The 27,285-nt window shown below is 38.5% G+C and overlaps 1 pseudogene; it reads right to left on the reverse strand.

Annotated features, from left to right (window-relative positions):
* Positions 1 to 287: 287 nt before the first annotated feature.
* Positions 288 to 25,639, reverse strand: LOC142435619 (eukaryotic translation initiation factor 1A, X-chromosomal-like; annotated as a pseudogene).
* Between the last annotated feature and the right edge of the window lie 1,646 nt (positions 25,640 to 27,285).

Below are 27,285 nucleotides of genomic sequence, written 5' to 3' on the forward strand. Positions count from 1 at the left end.
CAAGTGGAACTAGGCATTGGACTGGTGAGGAGTTGGCTTCTCCTCCTTTGTGTTGCCAGAGGTCAGACATTGCCTAGCAGAATCCAGGTTTTTAGTGGTGACCTGCAACTAGGGTTAGGGAAAAGCAGAAAGTTGTTATTGGAGAGATAATGGTTGTTCTGTTAAGGGAGATAATAACATTTGCCCAGGGTCATTCTCTTTTTTTTGCTGCCTCTCTACCAAGCATGATGGTGTTCTCCTGAGGCTGGTCTCTCCTGACAACACGCCCAAAGTATGCAAGATGAAGTCTAAGGAGCTTTCAGGCTGTCCTTCCCAAGCAGACTTGTTTGGTCATTAGGTAGCCCACATATTTCCACCTGAAAAATAGTCAAACATTACATACATTTAGAGGATTACTTCTTTGTAAAGGTTTTGTAATAAAAATGGGAGCACTCTCAGTCATTTCAACACTACTCTGTAAGAGGCATAGGCTGATATAATGTATAACCAGTAGCCATGGCAGCTCTATTGAGATTGCCAACTAAAAGTTTTAAATTCACCAGCTTCTCAGCAGAACAAAGATGAGCCAACTGCTCCTGTATGGATTTACAGCCTTAGAAAACCCGTATAACTGGTGTCCCTGTGAGCTGGAATCCACTAAGAGTCTGAATTCTCCCAACAGGTCAGTGGGAGAAATAACTTGTTTCCAAATGACCACAGCCTAGAAAATCCTGCAGAATTTGTTTCTTCTTTGCCACGTAGGTTTGTGAAGTTGGAATCTCAATCGGCTGGACTGCACCTACCACCAAAACCAATATAACCAGGATTCATTAAGTCAGTTAAAACAGTTAGGCTTTGTGTGGTCTAGCAGAATTTGTCTGATAGCCAAGTTCATTAATCATTTGCACAAACCATTCTTTTTGTGCAGCCTTACAACGTATCCTATATATTTATCTCTTTCATCACACAATACAGAACCTATTCCCACTAACAACAAACTCCCCCTACTCCCCTCACTCATAACTCCTAGGAATCTCTTGTGTACTTGTCTCTGGACATTTACCTATTTTGCTCCAGAGGTTTTGGAAAAGTGGAATCTTACATTGCACTTAATTCCAACCCCAATCAAAGAAATATTAGTTCTTAGGGCAGGGGCCTGGAAGCTGGAGGACCTCATGCAGAGATCCCTTTAGCTATGAGTGCTATAGCAGAGTGTAGGAAAGAAACTAGATGGTGTTTGGTTATCAGCAAGAAAAGCATTTGGGGGATTTAAAGGCTCGTTTTCAAACAAGCAGCCATCTAAAAGGAAAGCATCAACTAAGTTCACTTGGAGAAAGCGCACCAGCCTGTGTGACCCAAGGATTGTAAATAATATAATCCAAATATAGAGCAGGGAGGGGCATCAGAACTTAAATGGTGAACACCTGGTTTGCAGAAGACTGTGGATGACAGTAGGAGGCCAAATTCCATTTGCAGGATCCACATGTGGATTGAGCCTCTGGTGAAGCCCCTCTGACCATAGGTGAGGGATGTGAATGGCTTTTATCAGACAGAGAGCACTTCGGAGTTGATTATGGCAGATGTTAATGGGTCAAAATATAAAGATAAGTGATATCATGTGCTCTCCCTGTAGGACTGTTTTCAGGCTGTTTTATTTTTTAAAATAAGTGAAGGTGACATACACTTGGATTAAGCCTCTGGGGAATCAATCCCCTGTGGCCATGGACCAGAGATGTGAATGGGTTCAGTGTAGCAACAATGAAACTCAAAACCTTCCTCTAGTTCCTGAACACTTTCTCCCCTCCCAATTATCATGACCCCAATTCTACCTTGCGGACCTGGTTATACCAGAGGATGTACAGTGGTGCAGTAGGGATCTGGAAACACAGGGAATCTATGACAGACGAACCCCTCAACACCCGCGATAGGAGTGGCAACACCAGGAAGGAAGGGGGTGTAGAAAGGGAGAACCAATCTTGGAGATCTATGTGTAACCTCCTCTGGGAGATGGGCAATGGGGAGGTGGGTGAGACGCTGGGGAGTGTAAGATAAGATATAATAATTATTTATAAACTATCAAGGGACCAGGGGGAAGGAGGGAATGGGAGGGAGGGGGAGAGGAGGAAAAAAAGGGAAACCAAGCTGATTCCAGGAACCCAAGTGGAAGACGAATTATGAGAATGGTGAGTGCAATGAATGTATAAGGGTGCTTTGCGCAATTGATGTATATACGGATTGTGATAAGAGCTGTATGAGCCCCAATAAAAAGATTTAATTAAAAAAAGAAAATAATTAGGGCAAAGAATGTACAGATGTGCTCTATACAATTGATGTATGTATTGTGGTAAGAGTTGTATGAGCCCCTAATAAAATGTTTTTTAAAAATTTAGCACCCCATGATTTGGTCTCCTTCAAAATCCATTTAAATTTTCTGCTTTCTTTTCATTTGAAGTTTTTGCCTGTGCCACTGTACTGTTTTTTAGAGTAAAATACCTGCATTTCAGGTAAAATACTTACTGGAGGTGTAGCATATTTTATGAGAATCAGAGAATATGGATTCAATGAAGGTCTATTAACAGCATGCTTTAGAGATAGAATAGCTTTTCACTTAGTGAAAAATCAAACCAAAAAATCGCAAAATAGACTTCAATATGGTTTGCACAAATAAAACAAAATAAAACTCTCCACAAATGGATAAGCGACATGAAAAGTGGAGAAAACATGGACTCTAGAATGATAAAAGTTAGTCTCGGTTTATCCCAATCAAGAGAGAGAGAAAGCCAAACACTCAATCAGCTACTACTACTATCAACATGTCTGGTCAGGGTCACAGTTGATGGACCTTGTTAGAATTGGGGTAAATGTAGAAAAAAGACCTATTGAGATTATTTCTTAAAAGATAACAAAGCAACCAACAATCACAACCAGAATTTTCAAATAAATTAACTAAAGAAATAAGTTAATCCCCTACTTAATCATATAGCTAAAGAACAGAGTTGCTGAAAATTTTATGATCATTGTCCCAAAGTAGGGTATTTCTTTTAAAAGCCAACTACATAAAATAATTAGCAAAAAACATGAGAAAGTTAAGGAGCAAGAAACTACAACAATGGACAAAGATCAACCAAAAGAGGTACTAGAAGGTTAGCACAGTGTAAAAAATGTAACCAAGGTCACTTATATAGAAAATTGTTGAGTGGGGGGTCTAAAAAATATTCAACAGCATAACCTTCAGTTTGCTACTGTGGTGCTTCAATTCCAGCACAAGCCACCATTTTAAGTTACCGATCTCTGCACTTCCTTCAGCTTAGAGGTAACTTTGAGAAAGCCTTCCTCTGTATAATTCATTATTAAATTTTCATGTTACACATTGTTTTTAAGTTACATAAAATCTAAAACAATAGTTTAGAATAAATGTGATGTTTGAAAACCATATCCTATAACACCCTTTTCAACATTAAACTGTTTTTCTGTATTTCCATACTTGGTTAAAAACAAAAATGAAATGAAACACAGTCAACTGGCATTGTGAGTACTCCAACATTAAAAGAATTGGGACATCTTATATTATGTTCTAAAATGCATTTTAAACTTAGTGATCTTGACCACAAAAATGCTTAAATGGATGTTAATGCTTTGCGAAGGCTAAATCAGAAGTGTCCAGGGTCTGTGTTTGTTTAAGCATTTAGCTTTTAAAGAAATGTAATAAATACTCCCAAACACTGAAGATACATCACTCCATCTTAATAAAATACACTTAAGTTGAATAGCATCTTGGTCTTCTTAGAGTGGATGGTCAAAATTAAACAATTATCTTAAAAAAAAAGTGGAACGTAAAACGTTGAACTCAATTTAGATCTGCAAATGAAAAGAACATCAGTTCCATGAGAAATAATTCTTACATTACAACATTCTATTCTATGTAAGGTATACTTCAATTCCTTTCACTATATAAGAAATAAATGGAGCTTGAATTTAATGTTAAGTGTATTTTCTTAATTCTATCCTACTGCCTTAATCACTTTCTGAATGTTTCTTGTTATGAGTATTATCAATAAAGTAGCATCTCTTCACCTCCCTCCTTTTATGATATTTACTATATTCTGGAGCCAGTACATTTTCATGGGCCTTCCAGTTTCCTAAAAGTATCAAATTGTCTGAGTCAATTTGCTTATAAATGCAAAGGATAGGACAACTGTGAGCCATCTGGAGAAGCATCTTGAGGGAAATGTAGGGTTTTCAGGTGCTAAAACTAACAAATGCTTAGAAAATATTCAGGAAAGCTCTGTTTCCTTTAATAACTATGGTCTGTCCCATCTCTTTCCCTGATTCCCCATCAACTGGACTCCCAAGTAACCTAAGGATAAGCCTAACCCTACAGAGAGATGCTCGGCCTAAATTCTATTATGTGAAAGCAGCCTTCAGAGTCATGCAGATGGTTCTCATTAGGTTCCTAACTTTTCTGAGGACTTCCACCACACCTGAGCCATCAAAATGTTTAGATCTACCCTAAATTACATCTTACATTCACAACACAGGAAGCTATAGTTAATTCTATTGTCAGAGTATTAAGGTTAGTCATGAGAATCCTCTTGCTCAGTCTTCCAGACAAAGATGCTAAACAGCATCCATTTTCTATTTTTAAATAAGTGTTGAAACGTACATAGCAAAATGGTAGTAGACTTTAGAAACTCTACAGAGCATTTATCTACTGGAGGTATATTCTTAATGTTTTACCTGATGACATAAGTAAAACAAAATAGTTTGGAAATACACAATGGACCAATTAAGAATATACATAATAAATCATTTACAGTAAATTATATGTGGCATCTTGGTGGTAGGCATGTAAGACTTTCATTCTGTTAATCTTTCTGACCAGTTAAGCTTGTGATACAGAGCTTAGACTTTCAGATATTTTTCTAACGTCCTGATAATTACATGGCATGCACTTTTCCCAAGAACTAGGGTAAGCATTCCAATATTTTACCATGATATCAAATCAAGCATCCAATGTTATTAGTTTTATTTAAATATTCAAGCAGCTCCTAAAATGTAATTTTATTAAGGAAGCCTCAGTGAGAGTTAAGAGTATCCTTTAAAAAGGGACAACAAAATATTCTAAAAATAATCAGGATAAATCTTACTTAAACACAGCACAGGATAAGAATAGTGAGGTATTTGTAACTCTTATGACTCTCCACATTTTAGATTACTAGAAAAAAGCAACTTAACTCTGAAGTGGTCACAAGTGGGAATCAACTCCAAACCAAGTGTGAACTCTGTGACGGCTGACAAAATAATGTAATCATTTTAAGCACCCTGGCGACAGCCTGCAGGCCTCATCTTAACAAGTCTTTCAGATGGGAATTACAGTGCAGTGCCCTGCATTTATTATGAAAGTGAATAGGGATCTTCTCAAGGAATATTTTCAAGATTAAAAACTAGTTTCTGAATAGTTTTTGAATAGTTTTGAATAGTTTTTGAATAGTTTCTGAATAGACTAACAAGTATATAATCTGAATATCTAGAATGTATATAACATACATATGAATATCAAGTATAATCTTAACTTAATTACTAAACAGTGTTCTGTAGATATTTTACAAGTGAGAATACACTTACATCATCAATGTTGGCATCGTCATCTCCAATATCATCAAACAGGATTTCATCATCATCTCCAGGACCAAAGGTATCCATTTCATTGATTTTAGCTGAAGATACAACAAGTATACTCACGATATATACAAGATTATATTAAAGTGAATTGTCTAGTAAAATGCATGGCAGCACTGCAAAAATAATGTGGCTGAGTAATAAAATGATCCTTGGAGATTGTTAACACTTCAGAAACAGTAACGGGAGCAATGGTTTGTTGAGTGTACAGAAAGGAAGGCTGGGGAAATGGGGTAACTGATAGCAATGATGACTGTAGAACCCCACGCAAGAAGAAATAATAAAAGAATTACAGGTGAACCGATATATTCAATTGTGTAAGATACGGCAATAAGAGTAATTATTATTACTCTGAATAATAATAAGATAATGGCACCTGGAGGGTTTGGTGGGAGAGGGAGGGATAAAAGGGAGTTGATATCATTGAGTTCAAGGAGAAAGAAAATGTTTTGGAACTGATGGTGGTAGGCACGGTAAAATTATACTGCATCTAACTGTATTATAGATTGTTATAATACTCTTTAAGAGCTCCCACAAAATGATTTATCACTGTTACCAAATTCAAATGCATCAAGTATTTGATCTTCTTTATTCAGCATTTAGTACATCCAGGTTTCACATATGTATGAGGCACCTGTAAATACGATAGCCCAGGTCAAACACACCAGTCTTGAAAGAGCCATCTTGGATTTTAAATGCTGGTAGAGATCTTTTGAAGCCAATATGACCAACACAAATGCTATCTGATTTCTTCACTGATGTTCCCCCTAGATATTTATTGTGGATCCAAATAAAATTAAATCTTGGCAATTTATACATTACTTCCATTGCTCATGATATTACTTCAAGGCCTAGTTTTGAGAATTTTAATTTGAGGCATAATCTACACTATGTAGATCATCTACATTGTAGATAATATACACTGTTAGTTCACATAGACTAGAGAAACAAATTGATGGAGATACATATGTGTAAGAAAGAACTTTAAAGAAAGCCCACATGGAATTAGCACACCAGCCCGTGTGATCACAAGATGTTGATGGGATCATGTACTAGGCATCAAAGGTAAAAAAAAGGCTTATGATTGTGAACGATGGGGGAGTGGAGTGGGGAACCAGGCCAATTGTGGGAAGCTAGACATCCCCTTACAGGAGGGTAACAGGGAAGAGATGAGGCAGTCAGGGGCAGGATAGCAATGATGAAACATACAACTTTCCTGTAGTTCTTAAATGCTTCCTTCCCACACTATCATGATCCCAATTCTAAATTACAAATCTGGCTAAACCAAATGATGTACACTGGTACACGTAGGAACTGGAAACCCCAGGAACCGAGGACAGATGTACCTCACAGGACCAGTAGAGTGGTGATACTAGGAGGGTGGAGGGAAGGTAGTGTAGAAAGGGGGAACAGATTACAAGGATCTACATGTAATCTCCTTCATGGGAGATGGACAACAGAAAAGTGGGTGATGGGAGACATCAAGCAGTGTAAGATATGACAAAATAATAATAATTTATAAACTGTCTAGGGTTCAAGTGGGAGGGGAGAAGGGGAAGGAGAGGAAAAAATGAGAAACTGATACCAAGGGCTCAAGCAGTAAGCAAATATTTTGAGGATTAGGGAAACAAATGCACAAATGTGTTTGACACAATGGATGTATGTGTAGATTATGATGAGTTGTAGGAGCCCCCATTAAAATAATTAAGAAAAAAGAAAAGAAAGCTTTATATATAAACGCAGTTGAATATTGAGAAAACATCCAAGCCCAGTCAAGATGAAGTCCTTAATTCTGATATTAGCCCATATGTTTGATTCCAATCTATAAAATCTTCTTCACACTCAGGAAACATCTGCACTGATTCTGAATGCAGGAAGATCACAGGCCCGTGGATGGGAAGTCTTGTGGATCCATTGGTGTTGTGAGCTTCTCAATGCTGGCAGGGGTCTCCATGTGGTTCCTTCAGCTCCAAAACTCTAACTGCCTCAGGGTAACTTCCTCTGGCTTCTACTCAGAAGTATCTCACAGGGAGTGAGCTTGTGTCCATTTCCAGCCAGCTATTTGTATTTTTCCCCTCTAATCAAACTGGGACCTTTATTGACAGGCTAACCTCCCCACTTCACACTAAGTCTCTCACACTGACAACAGATGATGTAAGTACCACAGACCACACCATGTCAATTTCACTTTCACACAAACTCTTCAGCCATATATAATTTTCAAACAAACACTAATGAAATCATATCTTTTCCGAACAGGATAAAACTAAGATGAATACAATTCAAAAATGTACCACCCTCACTTAAACACAACATTCTATGTGTGAACAAAACAAAAACATCCTATGCCATACAATTGTAGTCAAGGAACACCTTCACCTTAATCCTATAATCCTATGAACACAGATTGATGCCTGTGTCCATGCCCAATTTGGGGTATCCAATCTCTAGACTGTCCACTTACATTAACCCAGTCCTCTAAGGAGACGATAGTATTCCTTTGACACATTTTTTTCTGATTCATTCAGGACATTCTTATTCTGTTCATGAACTCTTGGTTCATGGCAGGTTAAACATGAGCTGTGTTGGTACTCCGGAATTTCTTCATGTTATCCATCATTTTTGTTTGTATCACAAGCTTTATAGCGTCCATAAAAGACCAACAAACTTCTTTAAGGTATTCGCTGTTCTTGGCCAATATCCACATAACATCAGCAATTGTTATATCTCATTCCATGTCTTCTGATTCTAGCTTGATTTTCTGGCAGTTCCCTGTCAGTATACTACAACAGCTATTTTTGAATTATCATTATAAATTTTACTGGAGAATTACATTAATTACCTAACCCCTATATTTCTGCCGTCTCCTGGGTAACCTGACTTTACAAATAAGGATTATCTTCTAGCCAGTATTCTTGACATAGGTAAATAAGTATTGCTGCATTTATTGATCCATTCACTGGTATATTCCATCAATTACTGGAAATTCGTTTTTACAATTGCTAACAGTGCAGCTTGGACTTCTTCTAGTCATCTATGTTTGATCACATGGTTACTTCTAAAATGGCTCCAAGTCTACAATTATTTTTGATAGTGACTTTACACTTTCTTTTGGTCTTTCACATGTCATTCAAATATTTTGTTCACACATTTCTTCAATATTACAATCCCTATACAATGAAAATTCAAGAAGCCCTTTTTACATCAGATATGTTTTATAAAGGGTTTGAGCATGTGCCAACAACTAATCTTCAACTCATCAACAGTTAGCTACACTTAACAAAGCAGATTTAGTCCAAATCAGTTATTCCTAGGCAAAGAAAGTGAACTACTAGCACTTATTAAAAGCTAGTAAATACTTTCACTTGGGTCTTTATATACCTGCGACGTATTTCCTGTTTGATGAAATTGTGCCATGTATTTTCTTTTCATCTTTTATGTAGCAATAATGTATTACTTTTGCATTAAAAATTATTTTATGAAATCCTGTGATATGCTACTGTAAAATGAACTCAGGAGCTTTTTCTGTAAGATTTCATTTTAGTATTTTTCTTTGTTTAGTTGACAACTGGCAATCTCTTTAAGAAATAGCAAAAAACAAAATAAAAAGTAACTGGTATATTTCCCCGATGGGCATTATATATGCACAAGTATGGATTTTATCACCTAAGAAACCCCTCACCAAAACATGTGAAACAAACAATTCCTTCACCTAAACCAGCGATTCTCAACCAGTGGGTTGCAACCATTTTGGGGGTCGAACAAACCTTTCACAGGGATTGCCTGATCCATAACAGCAGCAAAATTACAGTTATGAAGTAGTAACAAAATGATTTTATGGTTGGGTGTCACCACAACATGAGGAACTGTAATTAAAGGGTCGTGACATTACGAAGGTTGAGAACCAATGATCTAAACACTAATAACCAATAACATTATTATGTGACAGAAAAATATAATGAATCCAATTACCATGCTCTGGAAGTTCACCATAAGCTTTCAAACTTCTGGCTTCATCTGCATTATACTTTAAAATTACATCAGCCTTGTTATCCTTAAAACAGACAAATTAGTTTGAAAATGCATTATTCCAAAATAGCATTTTTTCTCTGATTACCTTGAAAGTAAAGAAAAACTCACAATTTCAATACATGTGCTGCTGCTTTTCTTAACCTTTCCCAACAGATGCTTATTGAATAGTGATCAATATTCTAAAAGACACAACCTATTTCACTTTAATAAAGCAGGAGTGGTGAAAGCCAATCTCTTGGTAAAGTAATTATTAGGATGTCTTACATATTTCAGATGCTCCTGGTGGTCTGAGTCACTCTGAAGCAGAATATAGAAATATAGAGTATAGAAAAATACAGAATATAGCCCAAAATTAAATCTTAAGAATCAAAGTGTTAGTTAGGGCTGTCACACTCTTTCAGAATCTTTATTTGTGTTTGTAAATGATGTAATAGTTCTTGGGTTTTCAAGACTGAAGTAGATAATCAGTATTAAAACAAAATAGAAACACAGCCTGCACTTTTTCTATCCAATAATGTAAGAAAGAAAAAATTACAATGGTTATAATAAAGTCCATAAAAAGAGGTTAAGAGCACAATTATCCCATAGATATATAAACAAAATAACCTCTTTGACAGAGTTAATTACAACCTTTAGTAACCATGAAGGGTGAGGTACAATTGTCCCTGTGGGTTTCTAAGACAGAACAGTTCTTAAAACTCTCTCCAAAAAAGCACTAGCAAAAATGATCAAAACCAAGTCTTTAAGGATTCTAAAATTAATTAAATTATTACAACCATGAAAGGAGTTTTTCTTTTAAGTTTGAATTTCAGTAAGTACAGTGAACTTTTTGTTGACTTAATTAGTCATATCTGTATTCTCCTCTCCCCGTTCTTCAGGTAGTTATGAAAATAAACACCTCAAAATCACAGGCAGAGAGAAGATAAGCAAGAGGTTCTAAAGGATATAACCAAAAAGAAATGTCTGGAGTTCATTAAGAATAAATTCTACTTTCAGGGTTTATCTTCACTAGACCTGACTCAGAGTTAAAAACCAAAAAGTCAATCTCCCAACCATTGAGCCAATTCTGCCTCACAAAAACCCTCTCATAATGCTAGTTGCCCGTATGAGTTTCTGAAGATGAACTCTTTACAGGAGAAGAAAGCTTTGTCTTTCTCCCTTGGAGGAACTAGTGGTTTTGATCTGTTGATCAATGTGCAATTACCACTATAACCCACTAATATGCACTCACTACTAACTGGACGCACTGAGGTTTTCATTTTACAGAAAAAATAAATGAGTGCAAACTGTTTAATTTTACAGCTCTTAGAACTGGTCATAACTGGATGGGAAATTTAATAGCTGAGGAATAAAGTGCTTTAAAGTGCTTTCAAAGTATCAACATTCCTGGCAAATGCAGAATTCCATATTTATGTCTATGGGTGATTTTATGGTTCAGGCCCTAAATTTTCACTATTGGCTTGACCTTGAGGTTAATGAAAATATTAAAACTCCCTATTGGAATACTGGAAGTATGTACAATACTCCTGCAAAGGTAATGGACTTACAGGGTTTAGGCAGTAATGGAAAATGTGGCTCAACCATGACCAGACTACAACAAACTATTCCAGAAAAGTCACTAAATAAGCACAACATCCAAAACTTCTGAAGAAAATGAACTTGATTTCCACAGGTCAGAATCTTATTTGCAATGTCCAGTTTTTAACAACAGAATATAAGCTATAACAAAACAAAGAAACCATGGGCTGTATACCACTATACATTTGTATAAGCATGTTTTAGAAAACTCTTTACATATTAAAAATAAGTAATTTAAGTCCATGAAAACAACAAAAAATAACTACTTTTTTGCTTTCTTTATTCGAAGTCAGCAAAAACGACAACTTGCATAAAATAAACTCACTGCCACTTGGGTCTCAACTCCCTAGAATACCAAGTATAACACCAAAACAGAACTGGCCTTTTTTGAATGTCTTATGCTAAATCTTAAGAGTTTGCTACACATTTTATATCAAATTTAATCAAAGGAAAAAATTGCAATATTGACCAATTTTTTCAAAAATAGTCCCACAAAATACTGTTGTCCAAGAGTGGGAATTATTAAAATAATAAAAATATCATAATCTTGAACAACAAAATAAAATTCTTTATCACTTACATTCAAGATCATTATATCTCCTAACAACATCTTCTGTGTCAGAGTAGACTTTTACTCCATAGGATTCCCAGTTGCAATCTCATGCCACGCCCCCTCCCCAAACCAAGTAGTTCATGAGGTCTTTTGTGAAGATGGCTCTAAGTAGATTTGTACTGCCAATCTCTCCATTAGGAGCCAAATACTTAACAGAAGCATCCAAGAAACTTAGTCTTGAACACAATTTAATACAGACATTACAAAATAATGAGAAGGCATACTGACTGTAACTGATCAAATATACTTCTACGTATACTCACGTATTGATAACTTACTAAATACAACCATGAAATGTAAATTTAACTGTAATTTTTACCTGACAGTCTTTTAGACCAATCAATATAATGTCTGAAGTATTTTTTTTAATTAATTAATTAATTTATTTTTTTACATTTTATTAGGGGCTCATACAACTCTTATCACAATCCATACATATACATACATCAATGGTATAAAGCATTTATCCAAACCTATAAAACAAATTTATGGCACATTTTATTTAAAATAAAATAAAGAGCAATACTAAACTAAGTATGCATGCATTATCACTCACTGTGAGTGGAGTATCTATTAAGAAGTAGAGAAAAACAGTAATATTAATAAAGATCACTAATTTGTTCTAAATTTTATCGACTTTGGGTCATAAATAAAATAACTTTCTTAAAACTACTCAAGTTGCCAAATTCCATTAAAGGCTATCTGATCGGGTAAGTTTTAAAATCATAAGCCATACATAAAATATTCCATTATCCAGTACAGTAAGTGCCAGACATTTATGCAAGCATACTCATCTAGTCACCCATTTATATAAATAAAAGCTCAAACCTTCTATTAGTTCATACACTAGAAAACAGATAATAAAAATAAAATTGGAAAAGAATGAATCTATATAACCTACTGGAATGAGGAATTCATCATTATATGTCAAGATAGTCCTACTGTTTTTACACTCAGGAAATTCATTATTTTATGTTACACAATCCATATTTAAACATCCCAATTCTGTTCTCCCAAACCAAACTCTTATCAGGGAACATGAATTGCATCAAACATCAGAGCTTTTTTTAAAAAAAAAAAACAAACATTTTATTAGTGGCTCATACAACTCTTATCACAATCCATACATATACATACATCAATTGTATAAAGCACATCCACACATTCCCTGCCCCAATCATTCTCAAAGCATTTGCTCTCCACTTAAGCCCTTTGCATCAGGTCCTCTTTTTTGTTTCCCCCTTCCCTCTCCGCTCCTCCCTCCCTCATGTGCCCTTGGTAATTTATACATTGTTATTTTGTCATATCTTGCCCTATCCAGAGTCTCCCTTCCCCCCTTCTCTGCCATCCCTCTCCCAGGGAGGAGGTCACATGTGGATCCTTGTAATCAGTTTCCCCATTCCAACCCACTCACCCTACACTCTCCCAGCATCGCCCCTCACACCCTTGGTCCTGAAGGTATCATCCACCCTGGATAGGGTTCCCCAGGTTTTTTTTTTCTTGGGGTAGGGTTGGCGGGTTTAACTAACTATTTACTCAGAATTCAGGTTGTTTTATAGATTGGTTGAGTCTAATTATTTACTCATTTGGGGTTCAAGTTAAACACCCTGGGAGGATGACAATGTCAGTGAAACAAACAACTTATGAACGAATCTTCACAAAGGATCCTGTTTTATGAAAAGATGAACCACTTCTCTTTATAAGTATTTTGGGAATGCACAAAAATATTTAGGCCAAGATAAATCAAAGAGGAACTATTAAAAATTAGGTTAATTTAAACTAATTTCCATACCTACCTTTTTCCTCAATTTCCCTCTAATATGACATAACCTTTTTACACCATCAAAACACATCGCTTCTAATCATCCATTTCCCAACATTTTCATTACTTGAGCATACTCTAAGTGACAAAAATAGAGTGAGACACTGTCAAATTTTTGTGAAACAATGGAACAATTAACCAACATACAATTCATATAAATTTTAAACCAAATTCTGACCAAAATTTATACATGCATATTACATACATTTATATATATTCACACACACACACACACACACACACACAGCTTAACAAGTGAAATGCTGAAATATTCTGAGAGCTATCTTGCTTCCAGGTGACACATATTGTAAGCAGAGAACTCAATTTCTACAGGCTCTCCTACTGAAACTCACCGAATTTTTGAGTAATGAAAAGGTCTACAGACATGAAGCAATTTATCCAATGTTATTAAGTACCACTACCATGACAGGCTGGCTGTTGTTCCTTTGAATAAACACTTGAGTGGACTGACGATTTTATTCTTTTCATGATTCCATGCTTTACTGTGGACATCAAAATAGCTTATTCACCCATAAAATATATATTCAAATATATATATTGAATCTTTAGAGGTACTAGAAGGACAACTTAATTATTAATAATATCTTCTTTAAGAGACTTGATGACTAATCAAAAAGTCTGTTATGTTTTATGAATGTAAGTCATGGACACTGTTTATAGGTAAAATGCCAAAATTTAATTTAAAAAGCTGCCTGAGTTGCCTGATTCTTCTGTTACACTAGCTGCTCAAATCACTAATGTTTGTAACTTCAAAGAGAATATCTACCAATTACATAGATAAGTTAAATTGCTACAATGTGGGACTGATAAAAAGAAGTGAATCCCTTTTAGTCCCAAGTGGGACTTTCTTATCACAAATACCTTTTTAGCTTCCAGAAAACAACAATAAAAATGGGAAAATTTACCCCCAAAATAGTTACCTACTGATGCAAGTGAGAATGACAATGACTTACAAGTAATTATTTTCATCCCAAACATATTTTGCAATATTTCTTAGTGGCTATAAATATGACATAAATTAATACTAAAATTTTATATAGAAACTTACATTTTGTCAAAAATGTTAATATTTCAGCCAATTGGGGAAATTTCAAAACAGTGTACCTGTTACATCAACAGTACCCAGTAAAATTTCTTTGATGATAAGAAAAATTCTAGCACTTTCCAAAGCTACAATCCTTATAGGAACCAGTCAAATTTTCTATATTCTGTAGAATGGCTAGTGGTTTTGAGACACTAATTTTCATTGTGACACCAAGACTCTACTGCATATAGCACTACTTACAGCAAAAAAAAGTAGACAAGTGTGAAATTTTCTAGTTTCTACCTGTATTTCCTAATCTGCCAGTGAATGAATCATCTATCCTAAACTGAGAATACCAAAGAAATGATTACATAAAGACAACCTCTAGAGAAATGCAGGGTAATAAATAAGAAAAAATGGAAACACGAAACTACTGCTCAACATTATCATAAGGATCCAGTTTGCATTTAACCACCAAAAGCAACTTTAAAACCCCCAAAACAAACCTTTCTTACCTTGCCCATCTTCTTTAAACACCAACTCTCTTTTTTTGGATTCATTCTCATTCTTACCTCTGTGCCTGTTTTTACCTCCCTTACCTAATTGATTAAAACAGGTAAATTGTTAACTAATTATGTGTAGCAAACCCATTGCCATGAAGTTCTTTTGAACTCACAACATTATAGTCCAGAGTATAGGTGTACACCAACATTTTAATGTTTGCATAGCTACTATTCTGGCTATGCTCAATGTTGACAGTTTTTCAGAAATGAAGCACTTGTTTCTTTTATAAATTATAACCAATGAACAGGAAAATGTCTACATTAAGGATTTTGCATTTCCATAGGTGTTTGAATAGGTATACCACAAGCAAATAAGAAACACACTTAATCTTGTTATTCTGTTTGTTTCCCTTTAACTTATGTTAATGTTGTGAAATCATACTCATATTTTTATAGTTTATAACCAAAGACCAACTTCCCTTTTATAACTGAATACTCCAATCACAGGGTTGGTGGAACACACTACTGCCATTCAATAACAGAAAGAAAAGGAAGTCAAGTTCAGTTGGGTTCTTTATCTTAGTGTGCTTTTCTATGAAATAACTCATGAAAGGAGGGAGCACTTTGGCATTAAATTTGATTCCTGTCCAGAATTGAAACCAGTCTTTTCCAAAGGGAATATGAAAGAATATACCTTTCAGTGGCCCATAAAGTTAAACACCAAGACGTTAGTTAAAATGTGTATTAGAGTCACCAGGGGGAAGGGGAGAGCGGGGAGAAAGGGGGAGGGAGGTGGAGGGGAACCGAGCTGATTCCAGGAACCCAAGTGGAAGGTGAATTTTGAGAATGATGAGTGCAACGAATGTATAAGGGTGCTTTGCTCAATTGATAAATGTATGGATTGTGATAAGAGTTGTATGAGCCCCAATAAAAAGATTTATTAATGAAAAAAAAGAAATCAGAAATTAGGAAAGCAGTATTCCCAGACTCAATATTCAATTATTTAACTTTAACAACTGGTCTTATTGTGAATATCCCTCACTGGAAGCCCATTTATTTTATTTCCCTCAGGAAATTAAAAAAATAATAAAAACTATAAAACTGGAAAAAAAATCAGGCATTAATTTCTTGAGTACACCTAATTTTGAGTACACCTAATTTCTCTTCCTGCAGGGACATTGCCCTTGCAAAATTGCTCGGGACAAGGTTAAGGTCGGGATGGCTTTTATAATTTCTTGGCGCTCACAGATTCAGTATCTAAGGTATTTTTAGATCCCTAGAAAAAGGCTATATGAAGCCATTAAACATACCGGACGTTTTAAAGACTTTAGTGAGGCTCCAAAGGCAAGAATCACACCTGTGTTTAAGGAGTTATATAAGGCAGGTTCTGACTCGGCAAGTTTAGAACACTATGTCGCCATCTACTATCGAAAACATGAGACCAACTTTCCCCAAATACTCTTACTTCCACAGGTCTGGGAATACCTTTGCTCTCAATATGAGGATGATCTTTTAAGATTTCTGGAAGTAATGAAGTAGGAATCAATAGCGAATCCATAGTTATTCCTATCTTGGATTAAGAACACTCTCAACACTACTGAATAATTTACTATAAATAAAAGAATACGATGCAGGAAGTAACCAATGGCAACTGCAATAGTTAGCTTTGTAAGTTACCCACACCTGCCAAGGATTAACTCCATGCCCTGTGGGCCAAGAGCCTGAGGTTCCCCTACAGGTGCTCACGGAAGACGCCAAGTTCCAGGGCAGTGTGCCGCGAATCAGGGGGCACCACCAGCCTGCTGTAGGCCGGATAAAAAATGCAGCCTGCTCCCGAAGTACCATGAGGAGAGACAAGGATAGCTTCCTAAGTCCTCTTCAAATTTCAGAGGCGCGTTCGGAGGGCGGAATAGGTTAGTTCCTGCTCAGCCACAGGAGGGAGCGAGTACAACCCCGCAGGGGCTGGGGGAATGGCTGGTCAACTGCAGCCGCATTACCCTTATTTTTAGGAATGGCTAGGCAGTGTCGCAGCTTCCACAGCTCCTTCCTGGGCGACCTTAGTAGTTTCTGAAACAGAGCCTTGGCAATAGAGGAGCTCCACTCGCCGTGTGACGCACCAAAATGCGTGCTTGTGACCGCCTTGCCCTATGGAAATCAGCGTGAGTCAGCTTGGCGTCAGCGGTGACGTCACAGCTGCGAACCTCAAGAGCCAATGGTTGTTGTCACTGCTTGACCCGCCCACTGGCTCTCTTGGCGCAGGAGTGACGGACGGGGTCCTGTTATAAACGTACGTATCCGACGCATCAGGCAGGATTTGGGGCTGACCAAGTGACACTTATTCTGAGCAGAGAACTCATCTGTCACACAATTTCCACAGGCTCGCCTACTCAATCTCCCTGAATTTTAAGAGTAATGAAAAGGCCTAAAAACATCAAGTAATTTATCCAATGTCATGAAGTACCATTACCATGACAGAGGTTGCTCTGGGCGGCATCTATATGAATGAGGGTTCTATGGGAATCAAATATATCAATTATGGTTCCTTGGGAGTTAACTTTACAAATGAAGGATTTGTTATCATCTGTCTGAATGGAGGGCCTCTGATCTTCATCATTATGAATGCTGTTCTCAGGGCATCAACTTTATCAAGGAGGGTCCTCTGGGTGCCATCTGTAAGAATGGAGGTTCTCTGAGCATCTTCTTTCTGAATAGGCTTCTCTAGTTGTCATATTTAAGAAGAAGAAAAAGGTTATCTCGGCATCATCTTTCCTATTGAATGTTCTCTGAGCATCATCTTTATGAATGGAGACTGTGATGGGTAGGTTTATACCAACCTGGCCAATGGACACATGTACTAGTTGAAGGTCATAGAGATAAATGGCTCGGTGACCCTCACCTTTCTTGTCTCTTGTTCTTTGATGACTGAACCAGTGTGGGGCTGCCTTACATGTTCTGTGCTTCCCACCCTACTGGAATATATATGTCTTAAGCTGGGGACTGTGAGACCCGAACATTTGGCTGCCTCTTGGTGACCTGCCTTGTTGTTTGCTGCTTGTGGCTGGATAGCCTGAATTTCTCTACAGAGAACAACCTGGGGACCATCAAAACTTGAAGGACTATGAGTGCATTAGCTGTCTCACAGAAGTGAGTTGCACTGAGCCATTTGTACTGCTTTGTAGATTAATTATCTGTTTTTTTCTTATGGTTTCTATCTAAATATACTATATATAATTATTATTATCCTGGTTTTGATTCTCTAGAGAACACGGTCCAACATAAAAACAGAGTCATAAAGTTGGATGTGCCCATCAACACTTGATTTTCAAATGCAAGTGGTACAAATGCGATCCAGGTGAAGCAGAAGCTGAAGGTACAAGTGAGCTGTAAAAAAAAGGGGCCCATCTGCCCACAATCCCCAATCCTGTCTCAGTACCTTCCTTCTTCCAGTCTGCACCTATGGCCTCCTGGGTATTGTCTTATGATGTTAACAGAAGAACAGAAAATTAATGCAAAAAAGGAGTCATGCTGAGAACTTTCATTCTTAAGGATAATGCACGGAAAACCATAATGCATGAAGATGAAGATGGAAGAACACAGATTTTAGGGTTGACACCCAGAGATCCCTCATTCATAAAGATGATGCCCAGAGAACCCCATTCATGAACATGTAGTCTGAATAACCCCATAGTTAGAGATGAAGCTCAGAAAAACTCCATTCAAAAAAGCTCTTGCCAATAGCACCTGGGTCTTAATGTACACTGGTACAGATAGGAACTGGAAACACAGGGAATGCAAGACAGATGATCCCTCCAGGACCAGTGGTGAGAGTGGCGATACCAGGAGGGTGGAGGGAAGGTGGGGTAGAAAGGGGGAGCCTATTACAAGGATCTACATATAACCACCTCTTTGGTGGACAGAGTGAGGAAAAGTGGGTGAAGGGAAATGGTGGACAGTATAAATATGACAAAATAATAATAATTTCCAAATGACCAAGGGTTCATGAGGGAGTGCGTGACAGGGAGGGAGGGTAAAAAATAATGAGCTGGTACCAGGGGTTCAAGTAGAAAAAAAATATTTTGAGAACAATGATGGCAACAAATGTACAAATGTGTTTGACACAATTGATGGATGGATCATGTTAAGAGTTGTGCGAGCCCCAATAAAATTATTTTTTAAAGGGCAAAAGAGTACCAATAATGTACATAAGAATGTTAGAATAAATTAGTGTTACTGTGGGAAATTTTTTATTACAAATCAGACCCTGAGAACCTCCATTCCTAAAAATATTTACCTGAGGACCAGCTTTCTTAAGATGATGGCCAGAGACACCCAATTCTTTAAAAATATGCCCAGTGAAACCATATTTTTAAGGGCAATGCCCACAGAAAACTCATTAGCAAAGATGATGACCATAGGACCATCACTTTAAAGATGATGCCCAGAGAAATTTCATTCATTAACATGATGCACAGAGAAACCCCATTCATAGAGATGATACCATGGGAAATTCCATTCATAAAGAAGATGCTGAGAAAAACCTCATTCAGGAAGATGATCCCCAAATATGCCCCTTTCACAAAGATGTCGCCTTCATAGAGAAAAGACAAAGAAAACCATAATTCATGACAATGATTCACAGAGAACCCTGCTTATAAGTGACAGCAGAGATCTCTCCTTCACAAGGATGACTCCAGAAAGCCCCATTCAAAAAGATGATGCCCACAGAAGCCCCATTCAAACAGATGATGACCCAAGAACTTCCATTCATAAAAAGGCCACTCACTTTTAAGGATGATGCCAAGAAAACCCACATTTGAAAAGTTAATGTACAGAAAATCATAATTAATATAGATGATTCCACAGAACCCAAAACATAAAAATAAGGCACGATTCATGACAATGATGCACATAGAATCCTGATTCTTAGAGATCATATTAGAGATCCCTCTTTGCAAGGATGAAGCCCAGAGAACCCCATTCATAAAAATGATGACCACAGAAACCGTGTTCATGAAGATGGTGCCAGACAAACCCCTACTTAAAGATGAAGTTCACAGGAATCCCGTATTCAAGATTAAACTCTGAGAAAAACAATTCCTAAAGGTGATGCTCAGATGACCTACATTTATAAAAACGATTCACTGACAGCCTAATGCTTTAAGATGATGCCCAGAGAAAAGTAATTCTGAAAGATGATGCCCAGAGAACCTTCTTTTGTTAAGATGATGCCCAGAGAACATCAATTCATAAAAAAGGTTTCTTTGAAAAACATCACTCATAAAGATGGTGTCCAGAGAAACCTAATACTTAAAATAGATACCCAGAGAAAGCCATTCTTAAAGATGAGGCAAAGAAAACCCTCGATAGTAAAAAACGACAACCAGAAAAGGCACATTTGTAACTATGATGCAGGAGAATCCATTTAGTAAGAAGATGCCCAGGAACCCTCCTTCATAAAGATGATTACAGAGAATCCACATTCATAACAATAATGGCAAGACAACCTCATTCTCAAAGAGGACTTCTAGAGAAGGCATCTTCATAATGATGAATCCCAAAAAACCTTCACTGATAAAAATGAGTCATTTAGAACCATCATTCATTAAGGTGATGCTCAGAGAAAACTTAATCCAAAAATATTGGCCAGAGAACTATCATTCATAAAGATGATGCCTACAGAAAAAGGACACCCAGAGGACCATAATTCATAAAGATGTTTTCCAGAGAACACTACCTGAGGACCTGTATGAGTAAAGATTACAACCAGAGAAACCTAAATCTTAAAGATTATGCCTAGGTAAATCACATTCTTATGGATGATGTCCAGAGAAAAATCATTCATAAAGATGACAACCAGAGAATTGTCATTCGTAAAGATTCCACCCATAGAACTTGAATTCAACAGCAGGATGCCCAGAAAAAGATCCCTCAGAGAGATGATGCCCTGAGAACCTCCATTCATAATGAAGATGCCCAGAGAATGTTCATTCAGAGGGATGATGTCCAGATATACCTCATTCATAAATATGAGGCCCAGACAACTCACATTCATTCAGAGAGTGCTAAAATATCTCCATGAATCATGAAGATGATGGCAAAAGATCCCTGATTCTTAGGGTGACACCCAGAGACCCCCATTCATAAAGTTTATTTCCACAAAAACTGCATTCATAAAGATGATGCCCGAGACTCTCCATGCTTAATAAAGTCTCCCAGGTATACCTCATTTATAATGATAACAACCATCAAATACTCCTTAATAAAGAGAACACACAGAAAATCCTACTTCATGAAGATGATGCCCAGAGAAAACTATTCATGAAGATGATGCTAGAGAAAAGCAGATTTAAATATGAAGCCCAGAGAAAAACAAGTCTTAAAGATGATGTGCAGAGAACCATCCATCATTCACAAATATGATGTAAGTGCACCCAAATCATAAAGATGATGCCCAGTAAAACCCCATTCATGAACATGTGATCTTGAGAACCACATTGGTAAGGATTAAGCCTAGAGAAACTTTATTCAAAAAAGGTCATGCCCAGTGAATGATTCACTGAGAACCTTTATTCATTAAGATGACACCCATGGAAAGGTAATTTGGAAAGACGATACTCTGAGAGCCCTCCTTATTAAAGATGATTACAAGATAATCCTCATTCATAAGGATGATGCTTGGAGGACACTGATTTCTAACAATAATGCCCAGAGAAACCTGATGCATAAAGGAGATGGCCCAAGAATTCCAATTCTTAAAGATGATGCAAAGAGAACTATAATTAGAAAAGATGATGGTCAGACAACCCTCATTCATAAAGATGACAGACAGAGAACGATAATTTATAAAAAAAAATGTTTCCCTGATAATGCTCATTCTTCAGGATGATAACCAGAGAATCTTCATTTATAAAAGTGAAACCAAAAGAACCCCTTTTATAAAGATGACATCCAGAAAACCCTCATTCATAAAGATGATGTCCAGAGAACCCTGATTTTTATTGCTGACTACCAGAGAACCCTCATTTGTAATGATGACCCCAGAGAATCAACATTGTAAAGATGATGCCTAGAAACAACCTATCCTTAAAGATGGCACACAGTGATCCCTAATTAATACAGATATTGCTCAGAGAATTCCAATTAATAAACACGATCCCCAGATAAAACCAGTACCAAAGATTATACCCAGTGAAACCGCATTCTCAAGGATGATGCAGAGAGTTAGCTCATTCATAAAGTGCATGACCAGAGAGTGGTCATTGGTGAAGATGACACCCAAGTCTTTCATTTCTAAACATGATCCCCAGAAAAAGCCCTTCATAAAGATGATGCCCTGAGAAATTCCATTCAAAAAAGAAGTTATCCAGAGTATTCTCATTCATAAAGATGATGCCTCAAGGACACTCATTCTTAGGGATGATACCTATACAATCCTAATATATCATCACGAGGATGCCCAGAGAAACTCCATTAGTAAAAGTGATTAATAAGAACCACCAGAGCAACAAAATTCTTAAAGATGATGCACTGAGAGCCATCATTCTAAAAGATAATCCCAGAAAACACTCTGTCATAAACATGATGACCTGAAACTCTACTTCATAAAGATGACCTGATGTAATCATCATTCAAAAAGGTGAAGCCCAGAATAACCACATTCATGATGAAGATGCTCAGAGAACCTACATTCATATGCATGATGCCCAGAAAACCTTCATTCGTGACAACAATGCCCAGAGAGCAACTTACATACAATTGATGTGCAGAGAACCTTGTTATCATGATGCCCAGAGAACCTGCATTCATAAAATGATGCCTAGAGAAAGCTCATTCATAAAAGTGATGCTCCATGTAACCTCATTCACAATGTTTTACCCAGAGAAATCCAATTCATAAGGATGATGTCATGGAACTCTCATTCATAAGATGACACCCAGAGAACCCTAGTCAGTAGGATACCCATAGAAACCCCTTTCCTAAACTCAATGTGCAGAGAAATGGCATTCATATAGATGATGTTCAGAGAACATCAATTCTTAAAGATGACACCCAGAGAACCCTCATTTATAAGATGACCCCCAGAGAAACCCCCATTCATAAAGTTGATGCTGAAATAAACACCATTTAAAGGATATTGTACATACAGACCCATTCTTAAAAATGAAGCCCAGATAAATCTTATTCATAATTATTATAGCTAGAAAAACTCCATTCATAATGATGTTGCCAAGAAAATCATCATCTTAAAGATGACACTTCAAACCCCTACTTAGTAAATACCTCACTCAGAGAACCCCATTTTAAACATGATTCAAAAAGAACCCCATTGATGAAGATGATGCAAGAAAACACCCAACTTTAAAGATAATTCCAGAGAAATCCATTCTTAGAGATGAATTCCCATAATGCTTTATACATAAATACTAATGAACCTTCATTAGTCAGGTTCATGTGCGGAGCACCTTCATTCCTAAAGATGATGTTCAAAGAACCCCATTTATAAAGATGAAGCCCAGTGAAACACATTTAAAATGATGATGCCCAGAGAAACACAATTCATATAGATGATGATGGGAGAACCTTCATTCCTAAGGATCACACCCAGAGAACACTAATTAATGAAGATGATTCCCAGAGAACCCTAACATATTTCAAAGATGCTCAAAATGTTATTCATTAAGATGATGGCCAGGCAAACACTATTCTTAAAGATAATGCACACAGAACCTTCATTCATAAAGATTATGCCCCAATAACCCTAATTAGTAAAGAGGATGCCTAGAGAACCTCATAAATACAGACCCAGAGAGGTTGGGTTAAGCAGAATGTCACAGATCTGGGCTCTGAGAATCTACCTGACTGTGAGGCACCGGAGGTTGTGAAAGATCCTTGGCTTTGTCTTCCCCTTGATGGGGAAGAAAATCACACAGTGCAACTCATAGGGGAAAGCTCCCAGTATGTCCCCCAGCTCTCTCCTATCCTGTTCCTCTAGTTGGCATTACCCTTAAAAAGAGTCCAAACTCTCATGAAATCCTATGACTCAACACAATTGTCCCTCTTCTCATATCATCCACTGAGGTCTTTCCAAGGATGGAGTTCACAAGTTCAAGAGCATGGTTTCCTTTATTTATGAGTTACCAATCTGTGGAAGAAACATGGCCTTTTATTGTGTCCAGTCATTTCATTCAGAGTCTAGAATCATCTCATACTAGATCTTGGGCTCTTGCATTCTTGCTCCATCATGCCTCCCCGCTCTACAAGGGGGAATATTCTGAATACAGCTTCTTTGAATTTGCCATTGACATTCTCCTTTATGGTCCCATCTGGTGCTCACTGTGTGTGCTCAGCAGCTGGAGACCATGGAAAACAGATATAAACACAGAGAGAGATTCATTTGAGCAAGTGATTTGTAAAGAGAGGCACTGAGACCAGGTAAACAAATGTCATCAGTGTCAGCTAGGGAATACTTTCTCCCCCACCTTTTTCAATTTGACCACCACTGCTCTTTCCAACAATCTGGTAGAAAGAGTACTCTCAAAGATGATGCTCTACTAGGGTTTGGGGATACAGGAGATATATAGGGTATGCACAACTGGGTAAATCAAACTACACACAGCTCTCAACTTCAGGATTGAAAGCCATGGGAATGTAGTTCAGAAGAGGGTGGATGATCTATATGGCCAGGGTTGAGGCTCTGATGGTATAGTGGTTTTTCTTTGGGCTGCTAAGTGCAGAGGCATCACAACAAACTACCATCCTCCAAGAAAGAGGCAAATGGGGCTCTGGGGTTTCTCCTATCACGACACTGACAGTCTGGTGAACTCAAGTGAGCAGTTCTATCCTCTCCCCTGGGGTTGCTCTAGGGTTTTTGTTTACTTTGGGGCACAGGAAAAATTCTCAAGGAGGTGAACTTTTAAAAAGGGTCACCTCTTTGTAGTCACCATAGTCACCCAGGACCTGCTAAGCCCTGTCCGCTTATGAAGAGCTTTTTGTCTCCTGGAGCAATGAATGACCCCAGACACCGGACAGGGCACACGGCAATCCTCTGCCTGAACAGGCTCCTCACCTGTTTCCTCTCCCGCCTTCTACTCTCTCAGGTAGTAGCACAGGGGATTCAGCCAGAGGTCGTCAATGATGATCTGACAGGGCCACAAGACAGTTCATGCCAGGTTAAGTGAGCAGCTTCCAAAGGCCGAGGAGCTGTGGACACACCAGTCCCATTTCCAAAGGTACCTAGAGCGACCCACCTCAGCAATGCGATTATACCCTGAGCAATGGTCAGAAGAGAACCAGTGGAAGAAGGTGTGGCTGCTATCACGCTGCCTGCGCTGCTCAGCCTCATGCACATAATCCGGGCACCACAGGATGGACGTGGAATGGGTGGCCATATATCCTGCAGAGGGAAAGCCCAGCCCCAAGAGAATGCAGGAAATCAGTGCTGCTGAAGAGCTCTCTTTGGAAAAGTGCACCCTGGACTCACATCCGCTGGGCACACTGCCTCACATATGTCAAGGGAGCGCATACATACCGGTGATGAGAAGCTTGTAGGTTTTAAGCACAGCTTCATTCTGGAATTGTTCTGAAACGGATTGTTTTGAAAGAAGAAAATAATTTTTCACTGCCTCTTCAGCTCAAAGACCTTCTCTAGTTGGGTGGATGGGGTGGAACAATAGGGAGGTGGATTTGAGAATGGCCAATGTCGGCTTCCCATGCCCATTCCAGTTACCACCAGACCTTCATGTTGGCCAAGTAGCTAAGCATGTGTTTAACTTCCTCGCTGATCATGCCTGACAACTGGGAGTGGTTCTCAAGTCATCCAGGTTGTCAAGGTGAGACCAGAGAACTGGCTGAGCACACCTAGAGGACAGGGAGCATCCCTTACCTCTGGCTAATATCACATCCACACCCAGACTCTCCCATGTCCCTTTATCAGATGCCTCTGAGGTCCCTAGTGGTTATCTGGGCTCTCTGCTCCCCCTGTATCTCTCCCCTGGCTTTGGTAACATGTGTCTGACTTGGGGCCCATGAAGTTTTCTACATGTGCCCTGGTCTCTGGGGCCCGGTGTTTGCCAGTAAAAAAGGGGAAGGGGCACTTCACACCGACGCCTGAGATGCATGCCCAGAGATGTCCTAAGGGGTTGCCTAGCTGCATTGGAAGCTCTGAAGATATCTCAAGGTCAAGGGAGGGCCATTATGGGACAAATGGTGTGGGCATGCACAGGGCAGGGTGGCGGATTTGGGGGAAAGTAGTCTGGGCTGTAGGTAGGATTAAAGTCATCCAAGTAGTCATGACCTCTGTGCCACCACCCTATTTCTACCCTCTTTGACCCCTGCGCCTCTCTGTGTATCCCTTAGTCCAGCTCACTGGCCACTGTTGGCCAAGGGCCAAGGATACAGCTTTCATCCAGAAGTCCACAATGCCCTAAACCGTGACACTTCTGCGCTCCAGGTGAGTCTGGCTATTGTGAAGCAACCTGCACCTCAGGTGATGGCAGCAGCTGCTGACTCTGACACCTGGGGTATTCAGCTGCATCTGTATGTCATCCAGAGTGTTCCAAGACTCCTGGGATCAGGTGGCCCACAGCCATAGCAGTAGCTCCAGCAATGGGCTGGAATTGGGTATGGGGTTGGGTCTGGGTTTGGGTCTGGTTCTGAGTCTGGGTCTGGTTTTGGGCCTGAGGCTAGAGTTGGGCTGGGGCCGTGATCTGGGGTGGGGCTGGGACTTGGGTAGATGCCAAGCCTGGAGGAGGGAAGTGCATGGGGTCTTCTCATTCACGCGCCCCAGCGCCTTCCAATTCTTGCCAATCCCCGCCTTCTGAAGCTCCATGATATGGTGTACCTACACTCCCATCTATCTCTGGATCTCACTCATCCCAGCCCTTGCACTCAGCCTCCCCACTCCACTCCACATGTCATCCCCTGCAAAAATCCCCCCGACCCTCCTCCCCCTCACACACTGACACCTGTAGTAACATGGAGTTGCGGTTAGCCTTCTGGAGTGTCTCTTCATCTAGCATCACTTCAGCTGCTGTCC

Source organism: Tenrec ecaudatus, chromosome Y, assembly GCF_050624435.1.
Source record: "Tenrec ecaudatus isolate mTenEca1 chromosome Y, mTenEca1.hap1, whole genome shotgun sequence".
Taxonomy (NCBI): domain Eukaryota; kingdom Metazoa; phylum Chordata; class Mammalia; order Afrosoricida; family Tenrecidae; genus Tenrec; species Tenrec ecaudatus.